The sequence below is a fragment of the Rhinatrema bivittatum genome, chromosome 2 (genome assembly GCF_901001135.1).
Source record: "Rhinatrema bivittatum chromosome 2, aRhiBiv1.1, whole genome shotgun sequence".
NCBI classification, from domain to species: Eukaryota; Metazoa; Chordata; class Amphibia; order Gymnophiona; family Rhinatrematidae; genus Rhinatrema; species Rhinatrema bivittatum.
Window position 1 is genome coordinate 246,724,668 of NC_042616.1, and position 9,325 is coordinate 246,733,992.

Here is a 9,325-nt window from a genome sequence, read left to right on the forward strand (position 1 = left end):
GGTGAATCTCTTGCAAGAAAGCAATACTTGCTCCCTTCTGTTTTAAGAACTGTAATATCCATGATTGCTTGACGAGATTCGATATTCCATGTACATTCAAGGATACAATTTTTATCTCAGCTATCCTCCAGAGTAGTCACAACAATAACTCAGATCGTCAGTCTGGATCTTGACTAATCAACAATAACAGCGAGTAAGCATTTTTCATACCACAATGCTATAACCACCATGATATCACAGTTAAACAAAGAACATTCATCCTGCTTTAACCCAAAACAACTTCCCTCCCGAACCTTTCCCCTCACCTAATATCCCTCTGTATCTGTAACCAACCCAATGTAACTATCCTACCCCTACCCTCCCAACCCTACACCCCCACCACCCCAAACTGCAACCCACAACCACATGCTGCATTAGGTTCACCATTTCCTCAAATAAAAAAAACCAATTAAGAACTTAAGAACAGTAAACTAAACAGTCCAGGACATGTATCCTCGGCAAGAGTAGGAGGCCCAACCATTTACCCATGGACAACTGCATGGAATACTGAACTGTGGCTATCCCTGGAAGCAATAAACAGGCCTGGGGAGCACCACTCAGCACCAAAGTCAAGAGTACGAAACTTAAAAATAAAGAAAAAAAATATGAAAAAGAAGGTCATCAAACCAAAAATAGCAACCAAAAAAAACCAACCCATGGGTCCATGAATTTATAATTCAGGAAGTCTAAGTCCATTACTGGTACCAGCAACTCACAGGCTCTAAAGATAAATCCACAAAAGAGTCATTGCTGCTCCAATGGCGATCCAACGCTGGCAGAACACCCACCGCTGGGCACAAAGCCACAGCAAACGGTTCCAGATTCCTTCACACAAACCAATAAAGGGCGCTGTCTAGGATAGTCATTCATCATTGTGCTGCAACTGGACTACGTCGATACGCACATGTCAATGAATACATCATCCAACTCAGATTTCCTGTTGACAACACACAGTGCCAAAATCTCATTTTGTGCCTGCTGGACCCATTATAAAGAAAACAGACATTCATCCAGCACCCCATCCCAGGGTGTACCCAAAAAGATAAAAGGGAGTTCAAACAAAACAAAAACAAAAAATAAACATTCACATCCTCACATGACGGGAAAGTGACGAACCATATGGTAATGATATTCTCACAGGCTCCTCTGCCCCTCTGACCACATTCTGGCTTCACCGGATCTGTGATCCGATATTCTTCCTGGCCTTGCCCACATTTATTTCATCTAGAAATTTTTTGGCAGTGTCCACCATATCAGAAAATAGAGGAGGTTTGCCATTTGTCATCACTTTCAGCTTCACAGTAAACAGATAGCATACAAATATTCTTTTGTCTGAAAACCATGTTTCATCCTCTGATAGCTTGCATGCCTTATTTGCACAGTGAAAAGTCCTGGAGAAATATAATCTTGTGTGAGCTATATGTAATAGAGGGTTGTGATCTTGCTTTGGCCATTATTTAAGCTTTGTCTTCATAATTCTGCATTTGAAGAATCTCCGCTCATGACCTTTTACTAGATGCCGGAGGGGGGAGAGCTAGTGTGCAGTGTGCCTGCTCAACCTTCATTCAGCCTTTCTGAGTCTCTAAGCCCAAGATCTCCGGTAGCCATTTTGAAAAATAGGACACTGGATCCTTACCCTCCGTGTTCTCGGGCAGTCCAATTATCCAAATATTTTTTCTCCAGCTCCTAGTGTCTGTATTGTCTATCTTCTCCGACAGTGCCACATATTTTTCTCCAGGGCATCTGATTGAGATTGGGCGTGTGTCAAGGACATCTCAACTTCCTCAACTCTGGCCTCTGTCTCTCCCATAAATGTGGCATTTTCCTAAACTGAGGAGATTAGCGTAGGCACTTTCTCCATGACCACCACCAGTTTCGAGGTTATATTGTAGTCTGCTTCTTCTGCGAGAACTTATCAAACATTTTTTGCAGAGACTGTTTGCTCCCATGAGGCAGGCAAGGTTGGCCAGTCCTCCTCGGAACCCGAATCCTCTGCCTGGCTCTCTCTGTCAGATAGTGATTTTTGTGCAATCTTCTGGCTCTTAGTTGATTTTTCAGCTGACATTGCCAATATAGATTGCTTAGACATCTTCTGAATAACAATTCAAATGGGGAGACCCCCATGGAGACCTCTTACAGTAAATAGAAGGAAGGGGATCAACTGGTCCCAATTGTGGAGGTCCCCTTGAATATATTTGTACAGCATGCCATTTAAAGTGCAGTTAAACTGTTCTACTAATCCGTCTGTTTGCTGATGGTAGGCAGTGGTTTTAATATGCTGCATTCCAAATGAGGCCCACACCTATTTGAGGAACTGTGACATAAAGTTTGTTCCTCTATCAGTCAGAAGCATTCTGGGGAACCCCACCTGACAAAATATCCAGATTAGTTCTCCCGCTATAACCTTCACTGATGCAGTACAAAGGGGAATGGCCCAAGGAAACCGAATGGCATAATCAACCATGACTAAAATATACTGATGGCCCCGTACACTTTTCTCTAAGGGGCCCACTACATCACCCATTGCAATCCAGTAGGGGACTTCCCTGCTGTTAGAACCAGCCACTTCTTCTCCTTCTTGCCCCCTGTGTTGCATCAGAGGTGGACCCTTGGGCCGAGGTGGGGTTGACGCAACCCATAGGTAGGGACCTACTTGTCCCCACCGTCGGCAGGCGGAGTGGGCTGAAGCTAAAGGCCGCTGGAGTTTCACCTATACCAGCCCTTGTTCCCCTTGCGTTGAGCCTTTGGGTGCCAGAGCCGGCAGGACTTAGGTGGGCCTTGAAGTTAGTCAAAGATGAGAGGTGATTCAGCCCAAAGGCAGCAGCTGGTAGATGGCATAGTCGTATCCTGGACTGGATTCGGTACTGGAAACTCAGGTGCCAAGGAACAAGGAGTAGCTGGAGGCACTCAAGCAAAGAGAGGCCGAAGCACTGTAAGTCCACATCCAGAGGATAGGCGAAAGGAGGTGTCATGGACAGGCTAGGATCAGAGCCAGCGGCAAGTGGAAGCCGTGGCAAATGACATAGAACTCTGGTCACACAACAGTCTGTAGCGTAGTCATTCAAGGCAATGGTCAGAGCACGGAGAAGGCAGGCGTAGTCAGACGAAGCAGTGGTCAGGGCACGGAGAAGGCAGGCATAGTCAGACGAAGCAGTAGTCAAGGTTCAGAAAGCAGTCCAAAGGTGAAGAACTCAGGAACTAGTAGCAAAAGCCTGGAAGCAATAGGAAGCGAAGAAACCTGTTGCAAAGGCAAGCTCTGACTGTCAGAGCTTGCCTTAAATAAGCCTTGGTGATGATGTCATCCGGACGGGCTGGCAGCCTCAGCGCACCGAGGGCCCTTTAAGTCGAGCCAAGAGGCACGCGTGCACGCCTGGGGCACCCGGAATAAGATTTTTGGCCTCTGTTGGAAACAGGATGCTGGGCTTGATGGACCCTTGGTCTGTCCCAGCATGGCAATTTCTTATGTTCTTATGTTCTTATGCCACGAGGCAGGGCCGCGGGAGAAGCGGTAGTGGCGTCTCCACCGCACCACTACGTTGAGGGCCACCGAGAGGGGGGCAGTGCAGGCGCCACTCCCTCCGTGTCACGGAGGAGCCCCTGTCTGTTCCCAGGATGGCAGCGGTGGTAGGTGAAGGAGGCTGGCCACGAGTTCCGTGGTTGGCCGATGTAACACCCTGTGGACCTCCTCTGTTTGGTTTCCCCAACAGCTTTGTATATCAGGTAGCTCCCTCAAAATCTGGTCACCACTTGTTTCCTGGTCTTGTGCAACTTTCTTTTCCTTCAGCCCTGTGGCCTTCTGGGAGGTGTAGTCACCCCCTCCCCCACCCCAAGTTCTGCCCTCACTGGCTTTCTCTTGCCCTTCATTCCCCTTTAATTGGAGTAATGAGATGTACCTCCCATTACAATATATTGTATCATATTGTGTTTAGTGGGTGCACACTGCATATTGATTTCTTTGTAATGATGATTTCCTTAATAAATAGTTTGAGTATTATAAAGATAAGATGGAAGGTGCACATTTACAGTGTGACACAATGGTGTGGTTCTCCCTTCCTCCCTTCCCTCCTAAATAAACCAATATGCCTTGAAATCCCAATTGCCATTCATTTAGTGTAGATTCAATGTGGCAAATTTTATCAAAACCAGTTCTTAGATGGATGGATAGTGTTGATTATAGGTGCTCTCACTCCAATTCTGAGAAACGTGTCTAAAAAGGGCATGCTTAAGGTGGCAGTGTGCACAAGTATCTTAGGTTTCATGTCCTTTTTCTGAGCTGACATCAACATGTGAACATGTTCAGTGAAGCCCTCTACCCCATTCAAGATGTGTATGACATCTTCCTAGTAATATGCATTTTGCAAAGGGGATAATGAGACTCATGCATCGAGAAAGGGGCCTAATCATGTATGCAAACTAGGAGCAACCTAAAATGCTGTACAGAGGAATTTTAAGTAATATTTCTGATATATGCCTTCCTGCTGAGCCATGGGATCTGATTTTATTTTTATTTTCTAAAATTAGCAAATAATCCCTGTCTGATGGAAATTTGTCTAAATCCCAAATTTGGTTAACTCAAGCCCTCTGTAGCATATTGGTTTTAAGAAGGAATTCAAATGCTTTTCCAACTGAGAACTTACTCCCACTTTCTGATACAGTGTTACAGAAGCAGCTCCTAAGGTACATTTTTCTGTCTGTGATGTTCAAAGAAGTGAAATAAATCATTGACAACCAGCAGAATGCCACATTATAACTCAAAGGGAAAAAAATACTTCTAATTTGAAATAGAAACTTTGCAGGTGTTGAGAAGCTGAGACTTTAGGGCACGTCATCTCAAACAAAGCCCTAGAATGATAGAGAAAGAGGCAGTGTGTTCAGTATAGTCAAGACATGTGGCATGCATCTGACTTTGTTATGCAAATTTCGTAGCAAGCAGTGCTATAATAATTAACATCCTATAATATTCAACAGCTGGCTCCAACTTGACTGTCTTCCTCTGCAGGCTGAAACAGGATTAATCCTCTCTTTTTCTGTGCCTCTTGGGTGTTCAGAAGGAAAGAGGAATTGACTGCCAAAGGGCATGTAGATTCCACTCTAAGAAGGAGATTTTCTCTAGGATAAGATAACCTAGACATAAATGATGGACTGAGTCAGTCCTGGTTTTACCTCTTTGAATGACATTGGTACAGTAGCCCTCTGGACTTTAGAGTGATGAGATTTTGCTGCCCCCCAAAATCTTGGTGCTCTACGCAACTGCCTAGTTTGTCAAATGGAAGCACTAGCCCTATTTGCATTTAGGGAACTTGTAGTTTTAATTTCTCTAGCAGGACTACAAGTAGAATTACCAGCTGGCTCCAGATTCACCTGACAGGGTTTACTCCATGGCATGCATGAACTTGCAGTCTAACTTTTCTTAGGGAATGCAATAGGAAAATCAGAACTATAAGTTCTCACATGCCATGGGGTAAATGCAGGACTGGATCTGTATGAAAATAAGGGTGTTTGGCAACCTGTGGTCTGTCACCTGCTTTCCTCCCCCCTCTTGTCCCTCTGTCTCTGAGAGAGAGGCAGCCCTACAGATCTGACCACTTATTACTTCATATGTATGTGATCTGAGAAGTCCAGGAAAGGACACTGTTGGTCTCAGAATCAGATTTTTATTGATCAGACATTTCAGGCTTACCAGTTAGAATAAGACAGACTGTAGACTCATGACTCTACTGTCCTTAAGATAGCACAGGCTTATACTGATTAATATTTTGCATCATTAGGCAAACATATCAAAGACATGGATTTGCTTAGGGTGTATTAATAAACATAGCTAGCTAACTACCCACCATAACTTTAGGAGTTTACCTTCAGACTCACTCTGAAGCAGTATCTGTGGCTGGAGGTCCCAGAGGCAGTTTCTGCTGAAGGGAGCATGCATTCTTGGCACCTGTGGCTTGCTAGGCTAAGAAGGCTTGTCTGAGCCCTGGAGGAGAAGAAAAGACAAGTTCAGCATGAGCAGTCAGGTAACAGGCATGACTTTCTTACATGCAGCCTTTGTGAAGAAGTAAGGGTTTATCCACATCCCCGAAGATCATCAGATTTCCCCCTAGCCCCCCCCACCCTATCTCAGCTCCCTGCTAGAGTGCCCCAGTGACTGTTGTCACCAACCTGTTTAACAAGTTATTTAAGTTATATAAGATGTTATATTCATATTTGTATAAGTTACCAATTGGTCACCACCATGTATAAGTTGTTTATCCTGTAAACCGGAGTGAAGGCATCCCGCTATACTTCGGTATAAAAAAGCCTCGAAATAAATAAATAAAGATGAAAAGAAGATCTGTCAACCCTAGGCAGGGCAGAGCAACACTAGCCTAACAAGGAACTCAAGGGAACCCCTGGGTGAAAGCAGAGAGTATCCCTGTGGAGGAGGGACCCACTAACTGGATAGGTCCTTTTCAGGCAGGAGAGACACCTTGGAAGGTCCTATAGCAAGGCAGGGGCATGTCCCACCTGGAGGGAGCCAGCAAAGGGCCAGGAGAGAGCCAGGAGGAGAAAGGCACAAATCCCCCTCTGGAAGGGGAGGTTACAGAGGAGGCTATGGAAACAGAATGACCCGGAGGAGTGCAAAGAGGAAGAGACAAGAGCCTGCACCCAGATATAGGACATCCTTTAACGGGAAAGTTGTTAGTGGGAGGTTGTGGCAGAGCTGAACCTAAACAAGGAAGGAGCCGGAAAACATTCCTGTATGGTCAAGCTCTACCACAGGCAGGAGGCAATAAAACCCGCTCAGGTTGAGAACAAGGTAAAAGAAAAAAAACCTGTTTCTTTCCTTGTGAAGAGGATTGTGATTAACAGTTATTTTTCTTTTATTTGTTTGCAAACCCTTATGCTAAGGAGTGCTACAATTTAAAAGAAAAAAACTGTTTCTTTCCTTCTGGAAGAGGACTGTGATTAACCGTGGGGTATTTTTTGTTTGTTTGTAAACCCTTGTGCTGAGGACTGCTACAATTTAAAATAAAAAAAAACCTGTTTCTTTCCTTGTGGAAGAGGACTGTGATTATCTGTGGGGGGGGGGGGGGGGTTGTTTGTTTGTAACCCCTTGTGCTGAGGAATGATACAATTAAAAGAAAAAAAGTTGTTTTTTTTATGGTATTGGAAGGGGGAATTGCATAGGACTCTTTCTCTACAGTGTGATCTGAGGCTAATCAGGTGGACTGTGAGGGTTTTTTTTTTCCCAGTTCTCCGAACAAGCCCCGGAGGCCTGCAGAGTGGAATAGCCTTTGGAAGACCTACCAGTGTTCTGGTAGAGAGGAAGCACCAGGCAGCAGTTGACGTCACACTTTCCAAGACACAGGACCTCTTCTGCTTCATCACGGGGAGTGGCAGGGGTGATGTCTTGAGCATTGTATTCTTCTGGTATGAATGGACTTCTTCCGTTACCGGTTGCCCCCGACTCCTCTCTCCTGCTGCTTTTAACAGGCAGGACATGCATTTGTAAGAGCTCATGCATAGTCAAACAGGAGCATGAAAAAAGGGGTCGCTCCTTCATTTCAGATTTCTATCCTCCCTTCCTCTCCCATTAGTTGAGGGTGGTTACTGCTCCTGCCACATGGCAACTCCTGATAAGGATGCATGATCTCGATCCTGTGACATTTGGACCAGAGAACTGACCTGGTTGCAGCAGTTCACCTGCTTGATAAGCTCGTTCGATTGGCTGTTCTTGTTTCCAGGCAGCTTTGAGACCTGTCCCTGATACATATACCTGGGCTGCTTCTTAAGTCAGTGTTTTCAGAGAAAAGCTGTATTCCTTAGTTAAACAGGCAAATCAGATAACTTAGTCAATTATTGTTATTCTGACCTAAATTCCTCATCTTTGTATTTCTGCTGAAATACATCATCCATCATGTGACGTCAGTATTCATATTCGGCTGCATATAGTAGTAAAACTTCTTTTTATCTCCCTACATTTCAACCCTTTTGGGTGAATCTGGAGCCAGCTGGCAACCCTAATTACAAGTCCCTAGATGCAATGGGATACACACCAGAACCAATTCAGCCTATTGTTTATGACATAGAACTATCTCTTCACCTGATTCTAGGAACAACATTTCAGCTGATAAACATTTTGAAGAGCCAGATGCACTGATGCAGTAAACACATTTCCATATTCAGTTCCAATTCTACTTTAATTTGTTTCTGAGAAAAGGTCATCGGCAAAAATGATAAATCCACAAGTAGTTGAATTTTCCTAGAAAAGCAAGAATGCAATTTTAAAGCAGCAGCACTAGTTAGTTCAAAATATCTGTAACCCTTTGCTAGGGTAGATAAAAGAGGATCTGAGGCTGGTTTTTAGGCACCTCGCACCAGTCTCTGTGGGTTCAAACCAATTACAAAGAAGATCGAACAAATGATATAGTAGACCTGGTCCAGAGGCAAGGGCTATATTTATTCATACTGGACAGGGAAGCATACTAAAATCTTCCCTTTCCTCTCTGTGACCATCAGACTTTCACTCAGGGCTACGTTTAGGCATAGGCAAAATAGAAACAAGCCTTGAGTACCAAATTCTGCAGGCACCGAAAAGCTGGGACTCCCTCTGCTGCTGTCTGATTTCCTGGGGCAAAATCTCCCATCCCTGGTCTTGTGCCTATGAGCACCACAATCTTAAATCCAGCCCTGGAGACTGGACATGGTACCTTGGTTTTGCTGGGTGTTGCGTCCGTCGTTGCTCAACGCCCTCACTCCGCCCTCCTTACCACTTTGGCGACTCCCTCCGGGCCTGATGGATGGCTTGCTGCCGTGGCGTCTTCTTGCCGTCTTCCTCCGGCGTCCCTGGAGTGGCACGACGCTGCGGATCCGCCATGTTTAACTTAACTCCCTTTAACTTAACTTTATATTTTTCTTCTAGCTTCCTAAGCTTCCAAGTTCACAGTCCTCGTTTTAATGTAACTTTGTTTTTTCCTTTATCTAGTTATTTTACCCCTGTTCGATGTAAACCGTCCTGATATGGTATTTTAACCATGAAGGTCGGTATAGAAAAATGTTAAATAAATAAATAAATAAATAAATAAATAAATAAATAAATGTTCCTGATGAAATAGGGCGCGCACTCCGAATGATGTACCAGCAAGGGCGCGAACCTCGGGGGCGTCCCCCTGAACTGACGTCATCCGCTTCCAATATAAAAGATCTCAGAAATTGCTAACGGATTGAGTTAGCAACGGGTTTCGTTACCTATGCTACTCTGCCTCCTCGGACTTACCAGGGGTACCCGCTCCTCGGGGGCCTCGCTCTC

The 9,325-nt window shown here is 44.8% G+C and overlaps 1 long non-coding RNA gene across 2 annotated transcripts in view; it reads right to left on the minus strand.

The window, feature by feature from the left end:
* The window catches only part of LOC115084461, a 36,919-nt gene extending 29,116 nt beyond the window's left edge, over positions 1-7,803 (minus strand). The window contains exons 1-2 of one of the 2 annotated variants that reach the window (XR_003854566.1): positions 7,324-7,803; positions 5,893-6,010 (exon numbers count right to left, since the gene is read on the minus strand). This is a non-coding gene — a long non-coding RNA (uncharacterized LOC115084461). Of the gene's footprint in view, positions 1-5,873; positions 6,011-7,323 lie in introns of both variants that reach the window. The other variant, XR_003854565.1, reaches the window with a different exon arrangement.
* Positions 7,804-9,325: the final 1,522 nt, after the last annotated feature.